This window comes from Garra rufa, chromosome 16, assembly GCF_049309525.1.
Source record: "Garra rufa chromosome 16, GarRuf1.0, whole genome shotgun sequence".
NCBI classification, from domain to species: Eukaryota; Metazoa; Chordata; class Actinopteri; order Cypriniformes; family Cyprinidae; genus Garra; species Garra rufa.
The window spans coordinates 33,614,348-33,638,106 of record NC_133376.1 but is presented as its reverse complement, the minus strand read 5'-3'; the positions used below and the strand labels follow the sequence as shown (position 1 = coordinate 33,638,106).

General features: G+C 35.3%; 1 protein-coding gene across 1 annotated transcript in view; it reads right to left on the bottom strand.

The window, feature by feature from the left end:
• Positions 1 to 23,759, bottom strand: part of gpc3 (glypican 3) — a 197,846-nt gene that overhangs the window by 39,090 nt on the left and 134,997 nt on the right. The gene's annotated exons all lie outside the window — the stretch shown is intronic.

The window sequence follows — 23,759 nt, the reverse complement described above, 5'->3', positions numbered from 1 at the left end:
TACGGGTTTGGAACGACATGAGGGTGAATAATTAATGACAGAATTTTCATTTTTTGGGTGAACTATCCCTTTAAGCAGTATGTAGTCTATGTTCTAAACACTGGGTTTAGTTCATTGGTACTTGTGGGCCTCCTTCTTATGTAAATTAGATTTTATTACAACCTAATTTTTAATAATTACAGGTGGAGCTGTGGTCTGACAATGAGGGGAGATCAATAATGAACACTGAGGTTTTCAAAGGTTTGGGTGCATACAATTTTTAAAAGATGTTTCTTATGCTTACCAAGACTGGATTTATTTGATCAAAAATACTTTAAAATTGTGAAATATTGTTACCGTTTAAAAAAGCTGCTTTCTATTTAAATATATATGTGACCCTGGACCACAAAAACAGTCTTAAGCAGCACAGGTATATTTGTAGCAATAGCCAAAAATACATTGTATGGGTCAAAATTATCCATTTTTCTTTTATGCCAAAAATCATTAGCATATTAAGTAAAGATCATGTTCCATGAAGATATTTTGTAAATTTTCTACCATAAATATATAAAAACTTGATTTTTGATTAGTAATATGCATTGCTAAGAACTTCATTTGGACAACTTTTAAGGCGATTTTCTCAATATTTAGATATTTTTTTGCACCCTCAGATTCCAGGTTTTCAAATAGTTGTATCTCAGACAAACATTGTCCTATTTTAACAAACCATATATCAATGAAAAGCTTATTTACTTGGCTTTCAGATGATGTTAGAATCTCAATTTAGACAAATTTACACTTATGACTGGTTTTGTGGTCCAGGGTCACATATATTAAAATGTTATTTATTCATGTGAGGCAAAACAGAATTTTTAGCACCATTACTCCAGTCTTTAGTGTCACATGATTCTTCAGACATCATTATAATATGCTGATTTGCTGCTCAAGAAACATTTCTTATTATTATCAATGTTGAAAACAGTTACTGCTTATATTATTTTTGTGAAAATGGAATACATTTTGTCAGGATTTAGAAAAAACTGAATTTGAATATCTGAATATCTTGCTAAATAAAAGTTATATTTTCTTTCTTTCTTTCTTTCTTTTCCAAACTTTTAAGGGTATTATATTTTCTAGATTTATCTATAATCAAATAACGAAAATTACACTGATAAAAATGATTCTGTGCTGTAGTAATAGAAAACAAGTTAGTTCAGGCAATAATAAACTCCAAAGTAAATTCTATATTGGTACTTAATTCAAGCAATAGCATAGTAAATATAAACGTTATAAAATTAAGTAAAACCTACTCATCTTTTCTGGTGTTCCCACTATGCACTGGGGATTAACATTTATTTTAACATTAACATTTAGTAACTTGAGATTTTGTTACATCTGGAGTTCAATTTCACTACTGAAATACTGAAAATGACACATTCATGCTCAAAAATGAACCACAGGATGTTAACGTCATTGTGTATTGTGTACCAAGTATTGAAGTCTCTGTGTTTGGATAAGTGCCACTTTACTGATTATGTAGATATGGTGTCTACATGATATCTATTGTGTAACTTACTTAGATGTTTCATCTAACATACACTTCAGTAACATACCCTTTAAAAGCATGGTTTAATTAGGTGCTGTATTAAGCAAAAAAAATAAGTTAAGTTATTTTAATAAGTTAACTACTCAAACTTTTATTGTTTTTTTTATTGGTTTTATTGGCTGAAGTTACCTGTTTTCTTTGGTAAATTAATATAACATAGGTAAGTAAATTTCACTTAATTCTATAAGTGAAATTATATATAATTATGTAATATTTAAGTAATTGTAAGTCGCTTTGGATAAAATAGTCTGCTAAATGAATAAATGTAAATATAAAAATCAATAGTAAGTACACTGTACAGAGCAGTAGTAGTAAAATTTACTTAAAATGTGCAATGCAATTTTTTTAATGTAATTTTTTTCTGTGTATCAAATGTAGAATATATAGAAATTTGCATAACGTACATGTCAGCTGACCTTATAAAACCCTGTGCGCCATCAAACCAACATGGTTGAAAAGGCGAAGAGGAAAATGTGAAAACAGAGCAAGACCAAAAGCAGTTTTCACCCATCCCCTGTGTACTGGATGTAGTAATAACAATTCCCAATGGCCAACTCTGATAAACACTGATAAACTGTTTCCATTATTAAAAGAAATACTCAGTATATTAACCCGGACATCACTTTTATTTTCTTAGATCAGTACTGTCAGTCTGAAGACACAATGCTGTGACGCTGCTGCAGTGAAACAATCCTGGCGCATACTGGACAGCCTCAAGGAAGCACAGAGGACACAAATAAAACCAAATATGCTTGATAAATCAAGAACAAGCCTCACTTGAGGACTCCCCTCCTCCTCTTTCTCTCTGTGGTCCAGAGACTTTGGGAACACAGAGCTCATGGAATGCAGCGAAGCTCAATGCAAAAAATGCAATTAGTGTCTGTTCAGCCATGCGATCCCCTCTTTCCCTTACTGCACAGAACGCAAAGGAAAACTCAGCTCACAAACTCACAAAAGGCCAACATATGGCAAAGTGCTCAGTGGCGAGAACGAGAGACGCAGTGACCACAGACCTGTCGCAGAACCCCACGCCAGGCCTGAACTCTGCTCAGGGTCAGCGCTCAGAGCAATATTGTAATGCCACATGGCAGTTTACTGTTTAATCAAGCAGACAAGCAATGGAGCGTATTAGAGGAGAAAACTCACAGACGGGTTTCTGGAAATTATAAGACCGTGACTAAACAATGATTAGCCCAGCAGAGATCTCATCCAGAAAACCTGCTGCCCCGATGATATGGTCTTGTGAGCGAGTGTTGCTTTGGGGTTGCTATGATTCTGTAAATAAATTTGTTTACGCTGTTTTTCTTCATTCCCTTGAAACCCCTTGAAAACTCCTGATTTGAGATATCCATGCAGTTGTAGCATAAACATGAAGGTTGTGTTATACACTGATGTTTAAACTTAGAGTTAGTGGTTTGTTTCAATCCTTAAACTAAAGTTTGAACAACTGTTATAGTAATTATTGTATTAAAAAGCACTTTGGATGGTGCTAGATCACTAGATCTGAAAGCCTGTTTTCATCACAAATAAAAAATGTGTCTTTTTTATCTCACAAGACAGGCTTTTTTGATTGAATTCTGAGTTTATACCTTATAATTCTGACTAGGGGTAGATTTTAGATATGAACAAAATCTTGTATCACAATATGAGCTATTTATGACCCTAAAATCAGTCATAAGTAGCATGAGTATATTTGCAACAACAGCCAAAAATACATTATAAAAATTATTATTTATTTTCTTTTTATGCCAAAAATCTTTAGCATATTAAGTGAAGATGTTCCATGAAGATATATTATACATTTCCTACCATAAATATATTAAAACTTAATTTTTGATTAGTAATATGCATTGCTACGAATTTCATTAAAGTTTTTTTGCAGCCTCAGATTTTAGATTTTCAAATAGTTGTATCTCTGCCAATATTGTCCTATACTAACAAACCATACATCAATAGAATGCTTATTTTATGGTGTTTTCATATGGTGTCAATTTTCACATTTTATTTCACTGAAACAGTACATCACAACATAAGTTATTTTTGCTTTAAATAAGGTCTTTATGATATCAAAAATGTTGTCACCATAGAAATTTCATAATTCTTGTCACCAGTGTGAATATCACAAAAAAAACTCAAGCTCACTAAAGACAAGTAAACAGTCAGTGATGCAACACTGCATATTCTTCACTGTGTAAATTAAACACATATTTCTCCTTATTACAGTTACAAAAGTGCTCTTGGTCAAGAGCAATGAGAGATTTTTTCTTTTTTGTTGTTTGATTAACATGAATGACAGACAGTAGGAATATCAGACTGCTGTCACTTTAGGAGCTGCCCGGATCCAAAAGATGTTAAAGATGCATTTTCCTTTCACTTAAGATTACTGTGTTTATGAGGATACTTGCCAAGACGGGCATTTTGACACATACAAGTGTGTGCATTTGACTGTTCAAGGCCTATGAAGTGGTGAAATAACTGTTCAGTACTCTTGCGCTCTATGAGCACCGTCTTCTGACAGCACTCAGAAACTTAAAGCTTAAAATCACACATTTTTAAACCACAATGCATGCAAGCGATATGTTTTCGTGACCACGTGGCACAGCATGTAACCACGATAGAGAAGATAGTTCAAACTCTCTACCATTTTACACATTTCTACCAGTTAATTGTATCTACCAGCAGGGCTTGACATAAACTTTTTTTTCTCACCACCCACTGTGGCTAGCGGTTTTCCAAAATTATTAAAAATTCCATTTTTACTGGCCACAATTTTGTTGTTGGGAAACAGAAGCAGCTGAAGTGGCATTTAGAAGCATTTACACATGTTTAATGAAACTAAAAATGTAGCATGAAAGCATTTACATTGCAAAATTGCAACTGTATAAATAATGTTATGAGCTTGGTGTTTAAAATCATTTTTTTTCTATATAAAAAATAAGAAATGTTGGAAAAAATGCAAAGATAAGCCACTTTTAAATATGAAAGTGAACCGCCAACAGGTGACAGCAAGTGACTTAATGAATGAGTCACTGAGTCATGCCTTCAAACGATTCGTTCAGACAGCTGATTCATCCATGTCTGTCTTTATGGATGGACCACTGAATCATTGAATTCAGAAACGCTGAATCATTCAGTAACTAAACACTGCTGTATGTTGCTCAGAGATGCGTGAGTGTTCTGCTGAGACCTTTGTTTTGAAATATTTTCGTTAACCAAATCGCGCAAAAACAGTCAACACTGACAATCTTGTACTAAAATGTGTATTAACTACTCGTTTGAACTCTTGTATAAAATCATTGTAAACTTTGCTCAACTATAGGCTATATGTTATGTAAGGGATAATGTACAGGCACTCGGTAGTTATCGCAGAAATAAGCCCCGACAGTGTCATCAGGATTGTATCACACTGAAGGGGCTTATTTCGCGATAACTACAGGCTGCCTATACATTATCCCGCTTATTACACGGCTACTTGCCACATATGGAAAAAAAACTGGACATGAATATGAATGTGTTTGTCACAAGATGGCACCAAACGGTAATCTTTGTAGGCGTGGAGGGATTTTAAACATACAAGTAGTACCGGCTATGCGTTATTACTTTGGAGCGGTTATTATTCGAAAAGAACGAACCTGCAAATGTCTCAACTGACCACTCAGAGTCAAGCATTCTAGAGAGCCGTGTAATAAAAATATAAAAACTACATTTATACCTCAGTATGTTTCTTCTGAGTGCAGTTGTGTTCAATTGTGTTGATTTCTCCACAAGACTGTATCACACATAGAGGCTGCGTGATCCTCAACTGGCGTGACCTTGATACTATCAATACATTATCCATTATCAATTGCAGTTTACACCAAATGTAATAAAATCAGAATTAATCTCTCACTTGTCTCAGACAAGCATTATTGTTGAGTTCTGTTATAAATTCAACCCTCCAAAGTGACTAGTGGGAGTGACCATGTTACTGTCACTTCTGAAATCCACCCCCATTTTGAGAGCTGGTGGGTGTTAATGTCAAGCCCTGTCTGCCGGTATATCACCCACCCCTAAATCTAACATTTTTCAGAATTGTGAGTTATAAACTCAGAACTGCAAGATATAAACTCAAAACTGCAAGATATAAACTCGCAATTGTAAGATATAGACTTAAAATCGCAAGACAAAAATTTCAAAATTTTCAAAATTTATAAAAGGTTGAATTGTGAGACATAAATTCAGAACTGAGATATAAATTCGAGACTATGAGAAAAAAGTCAGAATTCTAAGTTTACTTCTCACAATGTTAACTTTTCTTACAAGTTCAGGAAAAAAGTCTGAATTGTGAGATAAAAAGTCACAAATGCTTTTTGCATTTCTTTATTGTGTGGCGGAAACATGCTTGAATACCATCCCTTCCCATTTCCTCTCTAAAACAAGTTTTGCAGCAAAAAAATCTCTTTTGATCTCTTCCCTTAGTCAGCCTTACAATACATTTCCAACCCTGACAAAAAAACAAATCCACCTACTGTGGAGAAAACATGAGAGGACAAGATTTTTTTTCTCTGTCTCTCTTTCTGGTAACCACAACACACGCTGTGGGGCGGCAGTGAGCAGCTGAGGGTTGTGTATGGCCGGGGTATAAAGACCCCAGAGGGGACGGAGATAAAGCCTGTGGTTTGGCCCTCGCGCTGCAGCACCATATCCAGCGTGTCACCGCTCTGAAGTGTAACCCAAACAGGGTCAGGACGGGGACACGGCTTCCCTTTACAGCAGCCTACATGTTTATGTGTTTGCGAGAGAGAGAAACCGAGGAAACCGGATGAAATGTAGCGAAGACTTTTTTCCATCCTACCTCTGATTAGCATCATACCGTGTATTGTGCCCGTTCAAGACGAAAAACGAGCATGTCTGGACTTGTGCCGTAGTTTGTGGTCTGTTCATATGGTGCTCTGCATGCCGTTGTAGTATATATGAAACAGCTACACACACATAGACTACAGTTCAGAAGTTTGTGGTAAGATAGAGAAAGAAATTAGTTTTATTCAGCAAGGATGCATTAAACTAATCAAAAGTGACAGTAAAGACTTATAATGTTACAAAAAAATGTAAATTCCAAAAGAATGCTGGTCTTTTGAATGTTCTATTCATCAAAGAAGAAAAATTTCCACAAAAATATTAAGCAGGACAGCTGTTTTCACCATTGATACTAATGTTTCATGAGCAGAAAATCGACATATGTGACCCTGGACCACAAAACCAGTCTTAAGTAGCACGGCTATATTTGTAGCAATAGCAAAAAATACATTGTATGGGTCAAAATGATCAATTTTTCTTTTATGCCAAAATCATTTGGATATTAAGTAAAGTAAAGATCATGTTCCATGAAGATATTAGTACATTTTCTACCGTAAATACATCAAAACTTCATTTTTGATTGGTCTCTCGGCCAAATATTGTCCTATTCTTACAAACCATACATCAATGGAAAGCTTATTTAGCTTTTATGACTGGTTTTGTGGTCCAGGGTCACATTTAAGAATGATTTCTGAAGGATCATGTGATCTGAAGATTGGAATAATGATGCTGAAATTCAGCTTTGGGTCATAAGAATAAGTTATAATTTAGAATACATTCAAATGGATTTTAAATTGTAATAATATTTCACATCATTACTGTTTTTACTGTATTTGTTGCACAAATACCTGCAGCCTTGGTAAGCATTAATGATTCAGAAATCTTACTGAACCCAGACTTAATGTACAGCATGCAGGGCTCTAATGCTGTGCAGAAGAAAACTTTAATAGTTTTATTCGGCAAGGATGCATTAAACTGATCAAAAGTGACAGTAAAGACTTATAATGTTACAAAAAATGTACATTCCAAAAGACTGCTGGTCTTTCAAATTATCTATTCATCAAAGTAGAAAATTTTCCACAAAAATATTAAGCAGCACAGCTGGTTTCAACATTGACAATAATGTTTCATGAGTAGCAAATCGATATTTGTGACCCTGGACCACAAAACCAGTCTTAAGTAGCACGGTTATATTTGTAGCAATAGCCAAAAATACATTGTATGGGTCAAAATTATCGATTTTTTTTTATGCAAAAAATCATTTGGATATTAAGTAAAGATCATGTTCCATGAAGATATTTTGTAAAATTCCTACAGTAAATATATCAAAACTTAATTTTTGATTAGTAATATGCATTGCTAAGAACTTCAAAGGCGATTTTCTCAATATTTAGATTTTTTTGCACCCTCAGATTCTAGATATCCAGATTTTCAAATAGTTGTCTCTCTGCCAAATATTGTCCTATCCTAACAACCCATACATCAATGGAAAGCCTATTTATTCAGCTTTTATGACTGGTTTTGTGTTCCAGGGTCACTTATAAGAATGATTTCTGAAGGATCATGTGATCTGAAGTTTGGAGTTACGATGCTGAAAATTCAGCTTTGTGTCATAAGAATAAATTATACTTTAGAATATATTCAAATGCAAAACAGCTGTTTTAAATTGTAATAATATTTCACAATATTACTGTTTTTACTGTATTTTTTGCTCAAAAACCTGCAGCCTTGGTAAGCATTGATGATTCAGAAATCTTACTGATCTCAGACTTATTGTACAGCATGCTGCGCTTTAATCTGGCTCACTATGAACACTCTCAAATGCTCCCAGCGCACATCGTTCTTTAGAAAAGAATCTGAATAATCGAATAAGCCTGGTGCTTAACCTCAGTGTAATTTCGTTTGAATTGTAATTTCCTGCATTCTTAAAATAATTACATTATGACCTCTGCCCTACATAAGCGCTTTTGAATTTTCTCATTTATATGAAACCAACCAAAGGTCACACACACATAAACAGCAGCCATGAGTGTTTTTTTGTGGATTGGTGAGGACCTTACAACCACTTTAGTCGTTGTGGTTCATACTTGAGGAAAGAAGGGATAAAAATGGTACATTTTAGTTGCGTGAGTCATGGAAACTTCAATGCAAACCCGCATGCGCGCACATTTCATGCATTACTCAACATTTATTGAATTTGAGGTGATAAAGAGGGGAGTTTTGTGGACTTTCGTTCCCTTTCCCTCTCCCTCCCAGTGTCCCCGCTCACCTGTCTGAAGCGGAGGCAGTCACGCAAAACACAGTATGCCTGAGACAGATGAAAGAGACAGATTCATTTCCTAGAACTAATACCTGTTGGGACAGGAGCACAAAGAGCAGGCCTCCTCTAGCGGCCTGGGTGTGGGCTTCTCCAAAGATGATTTATGACTGTTTTACCACATTCGTCTGAATCAGTTCCTTTGCAATCTAAACAAGTCTCTGTAGTAGCTTCCCCAGTGCTGTAACAAAGCCATTTATCAAAGAAAGCAAAACAAATTACAGATTTGTGTGCCTTTGAACAAAGATATCTCTTTCATTTGAGGGAAAAAACGAAGCAAAACTACACAGATTCAGCAAGGTGGGCTTCATTGTTGTTTATGTTTGTATAAAAACGTGTTTGGAAGAGCTATGATGAAATGAAATGCACTTTATCTTGCACTTTTCCCAATAAAGTTAAAAAAAAGAAAATAATTTACAGGTCTTTTATCTAGCTTGTGTTAATGTTGGCATGTTTGCAGTAAATGCAGCCAATTGTTTGACAGAGCAGTGGGAGCTAAAAGAGTTTCTGATACGAGAGCTGGTGGCTAAATCTAATTAGTGTCAGAGGACAGGCTTCGCTTGTCTTCTGCTCCAGGGCTTGACATGTTATCACCATCGTTCCCAGAGTCATGTGGTCTGAAAGCAGTGCATCTGATATCACCATCTGATTCCCAGCTCAGCATTTTCTCATGGACACACATTGCGTGCTTTAAAGCAGTGCTTCTCAACTAGGGAGCCGGGGCCCACTAGGGGGCCAAATCATGTCATTCTAAACCCATAAGACCTTTGTTCATTAATATTAACGATTGAACTACTGACGTCACATGGACTATTTTATTGCTTTTCTTACTACCTTTCTGAGCCTTGAACATGGTGGTTACGTTGCTGTCTATGAAGGTTTAGAAAGCTCTTGGATTTCATCAGAAATATTTAAGATGAACAAAGGTCTTACAGGTTTGGAACATGAGGGTGAGTAATTAATGACACAGTTTTAATTTTTGGGTGAACTATCCCTTTAAAATGCAAAGCTCTACAATATGTTATATAGCTAAAGTCAAAAGTTTACATACACCTTGCAGAATCTGCAAAACATGAATTATTTTACCAAAATAAGAGCGATTATACAAAATGCATGTTATTTATTTATTTAGTACTGACCTGAATAAGATATTTCACACAAAAGTCATTTACATATAGTCCACAAGAGAAAATAATAGTTGAATTTATAAAAATGACCCCGCTTAAAAGTTTACATATGCTTGATTCTTAATACTGTGTTGTTACCTGAATGACCCACAGCTGATTTTTGTTTTGTTTTGTTTAATGATAAATGCCACTTGTTTGCCTGCTTTTCTTTAGAAAAATCCTGTAGGTCCCACAAATATTTGGGTTTTTCAGGATTTTTGTGTATTTGAACCCTTTCGAACAATGAAATTTCAAGAGGGGGTGTGTCTGCAGTCGTGCGTGCAGTGATGAAAGCAGAGATCGAGACAGATGTAGCTTTCAGTGAGTGAAAAACAATGGCTTTACGTTGGTGTTACGTCGCAATATTTTAAATATATGTCTTTTCTATATACTGTATTTTTATAAATATGTATGCTTTAAACCATGGAGGTGAGCCAATGGATATCACACAAGCAACGTGAAAACTGCGCAATATGTGAAAGTGAAAGTAAAAACTGACAGTGCTTTCAACATCTGACGTGCATTCTCTCAGAGACAATGAGAGACGATTATACTTCATATGCTGATATTAATTTAGTCCCCTAATATTTTTCTTGTGCCCCAAACTTGGTGAAGAAAGTCTTAATTATGATTTCAGGTGGTCTTAAATGTGGCGACCAAAAGACAAGAATTGCGATGAAACTTCAAAAGGCTATCCATTGAATAAATATGAGCGCTACACGTTTCAAAGTCATTTGCTGCGCTGCTTTGTGTACTTGCATTCTGAAAGCGCCTCCTGCTGGAAGAGAAACGCGTAGAGTTGTAAATGTGAACTGATGGATCCACAAGATAATGTGTTATAAAAATTTTAACAATTAAACAATTTAAACAAAGGCAGTAAAATATATGTATGTGTTATTTAAGTAATATAATAATTGATTGATAATAATTGTTTAAATTAATATAATTGATTTATTCTTTGAAACTTAAATATTAATTTATGCAATTGCAATGCCTTGATTTTAGTAAGATTAGTACACAGTCATAGCCATAAATGCAATGGTACTAATAATTGGCATAATTCTTTCGGAGTTTCGGTTTTCGGCTTTCGGCCTTGGTTTCCTCTTTTTCGGTTTTCGGTTTCGGCCAAGATTTTTCATTTCGGTGCATCCCTAGTTCAAATACACAAAAATGCTGAAAAACCAAAGAATTTGTGTGACCTGAAGGATTTTTCTAAAGAACAGCGGGTGGTTTACTGTTCAGGACAAACAAGGGACTCGTGAATCAAGTGTATGTAAACTTTTGAACAGGATCATTTTTACCAATTCAACTATTACATTCTCTTGTGGACTACATGTAAAGGCCTTTTATGTGAAATGTACTAAATAACAAATAACATGCATTTTGCATGATCCCTCTTATTTTGGTCAAATAATTAACATTTTGCAGTTTCTGCAAGGTGGCTTCAACTGTATATTAATAAATTCTGATTAAATATGAAAAAATATTTTTTCAGTGAATCAGAAACAACTGGAAAAACCACGAGGTTTTCAAATATTGTTGATAATGTGGAACCACAATTTTAAAGGAACAGTCCACCCACTAATAAAACTTTCGTCACCGTTATGTCACTTCAAGTATGATTTTCTTCATTCTGTGTAGCACTGTGATGACGGGGACTAAGATGATGTCATCACCACCATAGTAGTGCGAGTAAATGAAGCTTTAGAGAGAACTTTTATATTTCTGTTTTTCTACACTGTTGGTGTTTATGATTTTGTTGACTCTGATGCAGTTTATTAGGCTTACGTTTTCATTGTTTAATTTTGCTTATTTTCCTTCAATATTCCTTTACAATCCAGAAAGTTTAAGATATTAGGTTTGTGTTGATTGCTGGTAGGTGCACATATTAGAAATCATCGCAATACTTAATGTCTACTAAAATTCCCATTGGAAACTTTGTTTCTCATTAATTATAGAGAAACTGATTGTAATTGTGTTTATTCTTTCAAATTTGCATTTGTTTGAGTATTGTGTATTGAACATGTGGTCTACTCACCATATCCTGTTTCTGTGACTTCTCAAAGGAAGGGGCGGGACAATGGCTCTCCCTTTTCTGGGGTTGGGTTAAACCATGCCAACTTGTGGGGGAGGAAACTGAATCTTGGGTGATTAGGATATGGGAAGAATATCTTGTGGTGGGTTGTATTTGGTGTAATTTGAAGAATTATATGGATGGGTTTGTGTTCTTTTTGTTGAATAAGTAAAATAGTCTTGTGTTAAAGAATTTAAAGATGTTTTGTGGTAATGGCCCTGCAGTGCCTTGTGTTAATGTCCTTCCAGGTGGTGCGGTCTGGAGGTAATGAGCCTGTCCTAGGATATATAAGCCAGTCTAGAGTAAACCTGGAGAAAAAAGGATGGTGGGCATTCGGCTGAAAGTGTTTTAAATCTATGTTGCTGTAGCAATTTATTTTTTTTTGCACTGAGTCAAGTGTTTTTTTTCCTCTCTTTTGTGAATTGTGTGGTACAGCTGTGAGAATGTACCTCTCCTGCCTTTCCTCTGGCATTTAATAAACACTTTTTGGATGGTATCCATGAGTCCTGAGCCTATCTACCACCTCCCCTTGACTTCGACGGGGCACACTACGACAAGCACAAAAGAATATATTTTGTAATGTGATGGCTGCTCTTTTCCAATACAATGTAAAGGCACTGAAGGTTACAAGCTTTGAAAAATACGCGATGCAAAAGTATTATAAAAGTAGTCCAAATGATTCATGTGCTAAATATAAATAGGTTTGTATGAGAAATAAACTGATTTTTAAGTCATTACTGGACTTAAAAATCAGTGCGCTTCATAATTAATTCTGTAAAAAGTAGTCAGTTTCATAACTTTTTATCACTGATTCAATTCTGTCAGATGTAGCAGTCAGCTGAGCTTTTTCTTCAGACCAAACCGTCTTCATGTACGTTTTAGACTCCTTCAGTTATCTACCCAAGAGAACTCTGTGATTTTCTCTTTTTCTTGTCAATACTGTTCTTTGATTAATATTAATAACATAATAGACAGTCATTTCTCATTAAATGTCTATTAGTATAACCAAAAAAAAACCACTCCCTATTATTAATATCATATGTACAGTACAGGCCCCATGTTATCTACAATCCTCTTGTGAATCACGTAATTCCACAAGCTCCCTTTTGTTTTAAAATATGCCTGACAACTCTGATCTATAACCTCACCCATTTTTCACATTTATGCAGACAGATGTAAGAGTATAATATGATCTACGCAAGCAGCTTGATAAAATCCATACACGCAGTCTAGAAATGTGTGTGCTTTTACTGTAACGTCCCAGGTATCGCTGAAGGCTTATCTTAAGCACTGACGCTGAGCAGTACGCCACATGTGCGAGCGCTGCCTCCTTCCTCTTCTGTCTTTCTCGCATTATCCAACTGCTACATTGTAGAGACATTGATTTGCGCTGTGAGGCCCCCCGTAACAAAAGGAAAGAGAGACAGAGGAGACCCTATGATGACCCTGCACGGAGAGGAAACAGGAAGTGAGACCTCTGACCCACCGAGAGGCTCCTGTTGTGTTTTCCAGCGAGGCCGCTGATGGAGCGCCGCGTTTCTCTCTCGGCTCACGCTGGGAGATACGGACGAGTCATGAGAAACAGCACAGAGAGGCAAATCTCACAGCGAGCCCAGGGGAGGTTTGAGTTTCACTACAGCCTGAGAAACAACACGACCGCAACCCTTCCACCTGTAAGCCTCTCTCCCTCACACACAAGCACATCTCAATGTATTCAATTTACAGCGCTCATGAGGCAACGAGAATCACGTTTTTAGGAACACAGACCCCCTGGTTGGGCAACAGAGCATCAGGGGAGACCAGGGTTACCATCCTAAACAAAATCAAGTGAAAAACCAAACTAAAAATGATTATATTAAACTAACAACACTTAGTTGAACTGTAAAACAAAACTACAAAAAAACTAAATAATAATCATCAAAATAATTTAAGTATTTTATAGTCATTAAAGGTATAGTTCACCCAAAAATGAAATTACTCTCGATAATGGTGGAATACTTGATTTAGAGGAGAAGAATTGTTGAATAAAGTCGATATCTTTGTTTTCTTTGCACACATAAAGTATTCTCATAGCTTTGTAAAACTGAAGTTGAACCACTGAAGTCACACTGATGGACTGTTCTTACTACATTTCTGGATCTGGGAACATTTCAGTTGTGTTTAAGGTTGGGTTTTATCAGTTCGGATTCCAGTTCCAATTCTGCTTATGGTTTCCAATTCTTATCCATTCCTATAAGATAAAAAAATCTGTCTTTTGTCTATAAGGTTTTACCAAAAAATACCACAGAATAAACGACTAGACTAATATAAATTTCAAACATTAAATTGTTAAAGACAAGTAATGAAATAGGAACAAACTATTAGCAATAGCATAAATAAATAAAACTGAACAAATAACAGATACAGACATTGAAAAGTAATTGAAAATAAATCAAAAGTTTAAAAACACTGCGTAGCTTTCTTTTCACAAATAAAATATTAATCCTCATTAAATTTATAAAAGATATTCAGTCAGTTAATGATTTTCTTTTGTTCTTTGATTAACATTAATGACAGACGGCTGAACACAGATTTACGGTTACACATGCATTTTCTTTCTCATCTGTTTACGTTCACTCAAGACAAAAAACTCTTTGTTTATGAGGACATGCTGACGTATTTCGTGCATAAGGGTCAATAAAAAAAAAAAACCTTTTCTGCAGTGGAAATGCACAGAACTGTTCGAGAACGGACACAGGTCGGGAACCCACATCGGGGCCGCTGTTCTCTGTGCTTTTTCTTCTTTCTTCCTGCACTTAAATAGTTTAAAAATCACATTAAAATGCTAACGCAGTAATCGTTAAGCGGAATCCAAATACACGTGTCTTATCGAATACCCGGTGATTGGAAATTTGGAACTGGTTCTAAAATGGAAACGGTTCTCGATACCCAACCCTAGTTGTGTTGCTGTCTATGCAGAGTCAAAGATCTCTTGGATTTTATCAGAAATATCTTAAGTTGCGTTCTGAAGATGAACGAAGGTCTTACGGGTTTGGAACAACATCAGGGTCAGTAATTAATGACAGAATTGAAACTTTTTGGTGAACTATCCCTTTAAGTAGAACAGTAAAATAATCAGAATTTTTGAGAACCTCTGCATGCTTTTGTCATTTTCTGTGTGACCAAACTAAGAAATATTTGCTAAATTTCCATTGCTTACTCAAAACATTCCATATACACAACTGTTCAAAAGTCTGGGGTATGTAATATTTTTTTATGTTTTTGAAAATGCTCACCAACAGCTGTATTTATTTCATTAAAAATCAAGTAAAACAGTAATATTACTCAAGTCAAATCAAATCTGAAAGAAGTAAGTCTAATAGATTATACTATACTATCTCAACTAAAATGGCTAAAACTGGAATTAAAATCTAAAATTAAAGGGATAGTTCACCCAAAAATGAAAATTACCCTCAAGCCACCCTAGGTGTATATGACTTTCTTTTTTTAGATGAATACAATTTGAGTTATATTAAAAAATATTCTGGCTCTTCCAAGCATTATAATGGCAGTAAATGGGTGTTGAGATTTTGAAACCCAAAAAGTGCATCCATCCATTATGAAAACATACTCCACATGGCTCTGGAGAGTTAATAAAGGCCTGCTGAAGTGATTTGATGGGTTTGTTGCACGCACAATAAAGAGTTACTCCACCCCAAACTTAACATTTTGTCATTAATTACTCACTCTCATGTCGTTCTAAACCCATAAATTCTTTGTTTGTCTTCAGAACACAATTTAAGATATTTTGGATGAAAACCGGGAGCTTTGTGGCTGTCCCACTGACAGACAAGTAACACTGTCAAGACCCAGAAAAGTATGAAAGACGTTGTCAAAATAGTCCATCTGCCATCAGTGGTTAAACCATAATTTTACAAAGTTACGAGAATACTTTTTGTATCCAAAGAAAACTAAAATAACAACTTTATTCAACAATTCATGTCCTCCAGGTCTGAAAAAAACAAAGACATGTACAGGTGCCTCAGGTGCCCCAAAAATGTTTGAGATTATGGTTTATGACTTTTTAAATATGGATATTTTTCTTACAAAAATGCAATGAATTGCTACAGAAAGCCTTAACCCCCTGAAACTGTGTGGAGTACTTTTTATGATGGATGGATGCACTATATTGGACTTCAAAATCTCAACACCCATTCACTGCCATTATAAATCTTGGACAGGACATTTATTAATATAACTCTGATATGACTATATTCGTCTGAAAGAAGAAAGTCATATACACCTAGGATGGCTTGAGTGGTGAGTAAATTATAGGGTAATTTTCATTTTAAGGTTCACTAAAATTTATTAAAGAATGATAATAAATAGGCTGCCACAGTTTAACTTCATAAAGAAGTGGTTTTAGTAGATGAGGTGATACAGGTGTTTGGAAACACTTCAGCCACCTTAATACATGGTTTATTTCACATCCCTATTATAGTAAGTTCTGTGTTTGTGGGCTATCAGTAGCTCAGGAAGTGTCCTCTGTAACTTTCCATGTCACAGGAAGTCTTTCTAGCAGATCAGGATAACAAATATATCCTGTTAGTAAACAGGTTTGTCGCTGACCATGTAAGGTGTAGGCCATTTCCCCTCAGCACAGATGAGCTCTGGTTATAGGGTTGTTGTTGGCTGGCTGTGTGGTAATTGTAGCCAGTGGGGTGGGGGTAGATTGGTGACAGTAGGGGGGCACGAAACTTCTGGCCTGCGGGATGAGGGGGCTTTGCTGAGAGGACTGCTGGGAGGAGGGCCTGGGGGCTTCAGCCTCATTAGCAGCTAACTAATTGGAAGGAAAAGACCTCTCATGTGCTCCGTCTGACCTCCTAGACAGCAGGGGAGAGAGGAACAGATAGATGAAAAAGAGAGGGGGATGGAGGAGAAGGAGGGAATGTGAGAACCTACTATAGAGGAGAGATGTAAGAAAGTGCCCAGAGGTTGCCCGTTTCATAGCTCAGGAGACTTCATGGGGTTTCATTTAACTATCAATTTGGTCTCAGATGTTTCTTTTAAAACTCCTTAGTGGAAATAAAAATAGACATCAATGAGACAATCAGAAACTACTCTGAAACTAGCTTTTCAAGCTGCTCTTTTGAAAAAGTAGTTTAACTTTAACTACATGATACTAATAAAAATTGGGTAACCACAGTTCAAATTTGACTCTACAGTCAAATGCACTACAGAACTTTAGCCTCTCTATCGCCATCTGAGGTTAAGACATGAAATTGCATGATACTTGAAAAGCATTTGTTTGTTTATGCACTGATTTTCTGAGTGAATGAATCTGAGTTATACTGATGTTTCCCTGTGATCAACATATTGGAACATATTTGTCAGTCTGCTACAAGCCCCACTGACAGGAAGAATTAAGTCCTACAAGGTATAAAATAAATAAAGTTGAAGTCAAAAGTTTACATACACCTTGCAAATCTGCAAAATGTTAATTATTTGACCAAAATAAGAGGGATCATACAAAATGCATGTTATTGTTTATTTAGTACCGGCCTGAATAAAATTTTCCACATAAAAGCTGTTTACCTACTCCACAAGAGAAAATAAAAGTTAAATTTATAAAAACGACCCTGTTCAAAAGTTTACATACACATGAGTTCCTTGTTTGTCCTAAACAGTTAAACTGCCTACTTTTCCTTCAGGTCCCACAAATTCTTTGGTTTTTAGCATTTTTGCGTATTTTCAACCCTTTCCAGCAATGACTGTATGATTTTGAGACAACTGAGGGACTATGCAGCTATTACATAAGGTTCAAACACTTACTGATGCTTCTGAAGGAATTGTGATGCATTAAGACCTGGGGTGAAAACTTTTTGAACTTGAAGATCAGGGTAAATTGAACTTATTTCGTCTTCTGGGAAACATGTAAGTATCTTCTGTAGCTTTAGAAGGGCAGTACTAAACTAAAAAAAATATGATATTTGGGCAAAATAAGAAAAATATATACATCTTCATTCCATTCAAATGTTTTCACCCCCTGGCACTTAATGCATCGTTTTTCATTTAATGCAGCATTTGAACCATCTGTAATAGTTGCATATGAGTCCCTCAGTTGTCCTCAGTGTGAAAAGATGGATCTCAAAAGCATACAGTCATTGTTTGCAAGGGTTCAAATACACAAAAATGTTGAAAAAAAAAACTGAATTTGTGGGACCTGAAGGATTTTTCTGAAGCATAAGAGAGGAAAGAAACCACATGAGACACGTTAAGGTTGTCAGAACAAGAAGACTGCATTAAAAGAACCTATTTTCTAAAAGGAAAAATATCTGCATGGGAGTTTTTGGTACGAGGGCAACAGCAAATCAAGCTGTTGAGAACAGAGACATGCAGAGGCCATCAGGAGCGGTGCTAGGATCGGGGTCAAGCGCAACCCCCACTCTGCTGTGGATTTATGGAGCTCTTTCTAGACTGCTTTAATGTCAGGTGTCACAGTTTATTTGAGAAACCCTCATAGTCGTGCACCTTCAAACGGACCAGCATCCACTGAAACACACATTAGGCTGCCATTGAAGTGTGCGTGATGTGTGTGTGTAGAGAATTTGCCTAAATACGTGTTAGTGTGTACTTAGACTCAAGCAACCATGGAAGCGTTTGTTTAACAACTTTCAAACTACCACCCACCACAGTTAAAGGGACAGTTCACCCAAAAATGAAAATCCTGTCATTAATTATTCACCCTCATGTCGTTTCAAACCCATAAGACCTGGTTCATTTTCAGAACACAAATTAAGATATTTCTTAAGAAATCTAAGAGCTTTCTGACTCTGCATAGACAGCAACACAACTACCACATTAAAGGCCCAGAAAGGTTGTGGTACTCCTGTAAAGAAATTGCTAAATAAAGTTGTTATTTTAGTTTTCTTTGCGTACAAAAAGAATTCTTGTAGCTTCATAACACTGATGTTGAACCACTGATGTTACATGAACTATTTTAATGATGTCCTTACTACCTTTCTAGGCCTTCAACGTGTCAGTTGTGTTGCTTTCTATGCAGGATCAGAAAGCTCTTGGATTTTATCAAAAAATATCCTAATTTTTGTTCTTTACAAGGTCGTACGAGTTTGGAACGACATGAGGGTGAGTAATTAATGACTTAACTTTAATTTGTGGGCGAACTATCCCTTTAACCCTCATTTACTTCACATACCATTACAGACAATTAAGGATTTAAATTATATACATAGTACAAAACAGATAAATTTGGATACATTTGCATATTAGATGGAGGTTGGCTCAGTTCTGGGTCATTTTCTTAATGTTCTTGAAATAAGTCCACCAAGGTTGCATTTATTTGCTTAAAAACACCGTAAAAAACTGTTAAAATTGTGAAATATTATTATAATATAAAATGACTGTTTTCTACTTTAATATACTGTAAAATGCAATTTATTTCTGTGATGCAAATCTGAATTTTCAGCAGCCAGTCTCCAGTCTTCAGTGTTACATGATCCTTCAGAAAACAATCAAATTTATCCAAAAGATTCTCTGTTAAATAAGAAGTTCAAAAGAACATCATTTATTTGTAATAAGCATTTTTGTCACGTTTTATTAATTCAATTCATCGTTGCTGAATAAAGTATCAATTTCTAAATAAAAATCTCCAAATTTGCCCCCAAATATTATTTTGACATAATTGTATGGTGTACTAAAAATACATCTTACCCAAAATCACATAAAAAGTAAGTAAATTTGCCAATCACTGCCACCTTTTGTCTGGGAGTAAACTTGGTTTTCATTCAGATAGATGACTATTTGTTTAACTCTTGGACTGCATAGACATTCATCAGCAACTGCTCCCTTTTCTAATTCATGTCTGATGCAAAGAGGCCTTTGGAGCTTGGTACTTTTTGGTACCTTTCATTCGAGTAGATGAGGTGTCGAGTATAAAGCTCCTTGTGGAGTCAGCGGCAGCAGGACGTGAGGCTGCGTGCTGGAATGTGGAGCTCTGGTTTGTTTTGCTGCTCTCCTGCCTTACCTGCGGCCCTCCCTCTCTCTCCATCTCTGCCGCTGGATCTAATTAGAGCGAAGGAGGGCTGCGGGACTGGAGTGTGTCACATACAACTCAACACAGTCAGGAAGGAGAGCGGGAAAGAAAGTGGGATTAACATGGGAGAAAAAGCATAAGAAATGTAGGGTGGAGTTCAAAAGAAAGAGAAGTGAGGGCATAAACCGGGGAAAAGAAATGCGGAGAAAAGTTCCAGTCAGGAAATGAGCGAAAAAGCGAGTGTGCGTGAAAGATCTAGCCTAGAGTTCTTTCCCATAGTACGTGAAAAAAGAAAAACAGAGCATCTAATTTTTCACTGAACATTCCACGAATCCAGGACAACATGAGAAGTGACATGTAATATATGCTCACCTCTCTGCCCTACACATGGTAGACACATCTCAACGCTGGAGGGAACTTCTATAATCAAAGACCAATCAGATAATTGCAGTGTTTCACCACTATCCCCTGAGCTCCGCTGGGAACAGGCTTTTTTGAACAGTAACTCAATACCCTGGAAAGTCCAGATGGTCCTGATGACGGCACTAGCGGAAAGACATATTTTCCTAAATATGAAAATCTAATTTAGCAATATGCGTGAATTAAACTATACATGTGAGGGCAGCGGTTGACAAGGAATTTGATGATTTTCTCGACCTCTGTCCTTGGTACCCCAACGGTTATAGGCATCAGTAAAACTCCAGTAAAACGGCATTAACCTCCAAAACACATTATTTGAGTGGGATTAGGTCTAGATATTAAATAATTTATATTATATTGAGAACTAGATAGTAAGGGTTGTAGACCAACTTTGAAGTTGGCTTAAGAAAGCCAGGCCAGAAAGTTTTAAAAGTTTTAAAAAGTTGTAAAAGTTTGCTACCTTTTGATTTAAAACAGTTTTTGGTTTAAAATTGTTTGAAAAATTAAAGTCTAAGTATTTTTTTTAGGCCAATTCAGTCTATTAGAAAAAAACATATATAGATAGATAAATAATTACCATGATTTAACATGAAATCAGCATCTTGCTAACATTTTAACATGTCGCTAACATAATTTAACAAATAGATAAATAAATGAATAAATAATTAGCATGATGCTTACATCTGTTAATTACGATGAACATTTTACTAGCAAGTTGTTAATGTTATTAGCAAGTTACTAGCAAGATTTTATAATGATTAGCATGTTACTAGCATGTTTCTAGCACAATTCTATTATGATTAGCATGTTACTAGCATGTTGTTACCAATATTAACAAGTTAATAGCATGTAGCTAACATGTTTTTACCACGATTAACATGTTACTAGCCTGTTGTTAGCATGATTAACAATTTACTAGCAAGTTGCTAGCATGTTTATAGCATGATTTATAGCATGATTAGCATGTTACTAGCATGTTGTCAGCATGAATAACAAGCTACTACCCTGTTTCTATCAAAATTAACAAGTTAATAGCATGTTGCTAACATGATTTTACAATGATTAGCATTTTACTAGCCTGTTGATACCATGTTTAATAATTTACTAGCATGTTTATAGCATGATTCTATTATGATTAACATGTTACTAACATGTTGTTAGCATTTGTAACAAGTTACTATGTTTCTAACATGATTAAAATGTTACTAGCATGCTGTTACCAATATTAAGTCAATTGCATATTGCTTACATGTTTTTACCATGATTAGCATGTTACTAGCCTGCTGTTAGCATGTATTAATTACTAGCATGGTGCTAGAATGTTTATAGCACGATTAACATGTTACTAGCATAATTAATTAGTTACTGGCATGATTTTATTATGATTAGCATGTTACTAGCATGCTGTCAACATGAATAACAAGTTACTACCTTGTTTCTATCAAGATGTTGCTAACATGTTTTCACCTTGATTAGTATTTTACTAGCCTGTTGCTAGCATGTTTATAGCATGATTATCATTATACTAGCATGTTGTTAGCATGATTAGCAAGTTACTAGCATTAGTCTATTACATTTAGCAAGTTACTAGGATGATGTTAACATTATTAGCCAGTTATTAGCATGTTGTTAGCATGATTAGCATGTTACTTACATGTTGCTAACATCATTAACAAGTTCCTAGCATGATTCTATTATGATTAACATGTTACTACCATGTTGTTAGCATGATTAACAAGTTACTAGCATGTTGTTAACCTGACAATTAGCAAGTGGCTAGATTCTATTACGCTTAGCATTTTACTAACATGTTGTTAGCATGATTAGAAAGCTACTAGCATGTTGGTAGCATGTTTTTAGCATGATTAGCATGTTATTATCATGTTGTCAGCCTGATTAATTAACAAGTTATTAGCATGTTGGTAGCATGATTTTAGCATGATTACCATGTTACTAGCATGATGTTAACCTGATAATTAGCAAGTGGCTAGATTCTATTACGCTGAGCATTTTACTAACATGTCAGCATGATTAGAAAGCTACTAACATGTTTGCATGATTACAAAGCTACTAGCATGTTGGTAGCATGTTTTTAGCATGATTGCATGTTACTATCATGATATTAGCCTGATTAATTAACAAGTTGTACTACCATGTTGTTAACCTGATAATTAGCAAGTGGCTAGATTCTATTATGCTAAGCATTTACTAACATGTTGTTAGCATGAAAAGAAAGCTACTAGCATGTTGGTAACATGTTTTTAGCATGATTAGAAAGCTACTAGCATGTTGGTAGCATGTTTTTAGCATGATTAGCATTTTACTATCATGATGTTAGCCTGATTAATTAACAAGTTATTAGCATGTTTCTAGCATGATTTTAGCATGATTAGCATGTTACTAGCATGATGTTAACCTGATAATTAGCAAGTGGCTAGATTCTATTAGGCTTAGCATTTTACTAACATGTTAGCATGATTAGAAAGCTACTAAAATGTTGTTTGCATGATTTGAAAGCTACTAGCATGTTGGTAACATGTTTTTAGCATGATTAGAAAGCTACTAGCATGTTGGTAGCATGTTTTTAGCATGATTAGCATTTTACTATCATGATGTTAGCCTGATTAATTAACAAGTTATTAGCATATTTCTAGCATGATTTTAGCATGATTAGCATGTTACTAGCATGATGTTAACCTGATAATTAGCAAGTGGCTAGATTCTATTACGCTGAGCATTTTACTAACATGTTAGCATGATTACAAAGCTACTAAAATGTTGGTAGCATGTTTTTAGCATGATTAGCATGTTACTATCATAATGATAGCCTGATTATTTAACAAGTTATTAGCATGCTTCTAGCATGATTCACATGTTACTAGCATGTTGTTAGCATTATTAACAAGTTACTAGCATGTTGCTAGCATGTTACTAGCATGTTGTTAACCTAATAATTAACAAGTTACTAGACTCTATTATGCTTAGCATTTTACTATCATGCTATAATTATTAACAAGTTACTAGCATGTTGCCAGCATGTTTTAGCATGTTACTAGCATGTTGTTAGCATTATTAGCAAGTTACTAGCATGTTGCTAGCATGTTACTAGCATGTTATTAACCTGATAATTAACAAGTAACTAGACTCTATTATGCTTAGCATTTTACTATCATGCTATAATTATTAACAAGTTGCTAGCATGTTGCCAGCATGTTTTAGCATGATTAGCATGTTGCTAGCATGTTGTTAGCATGATTAGCACATTACTAGCAGGTTTCTAACATAATTATTGGTATTATAGCTTCATTCATTTCTAAATCCAGACACAG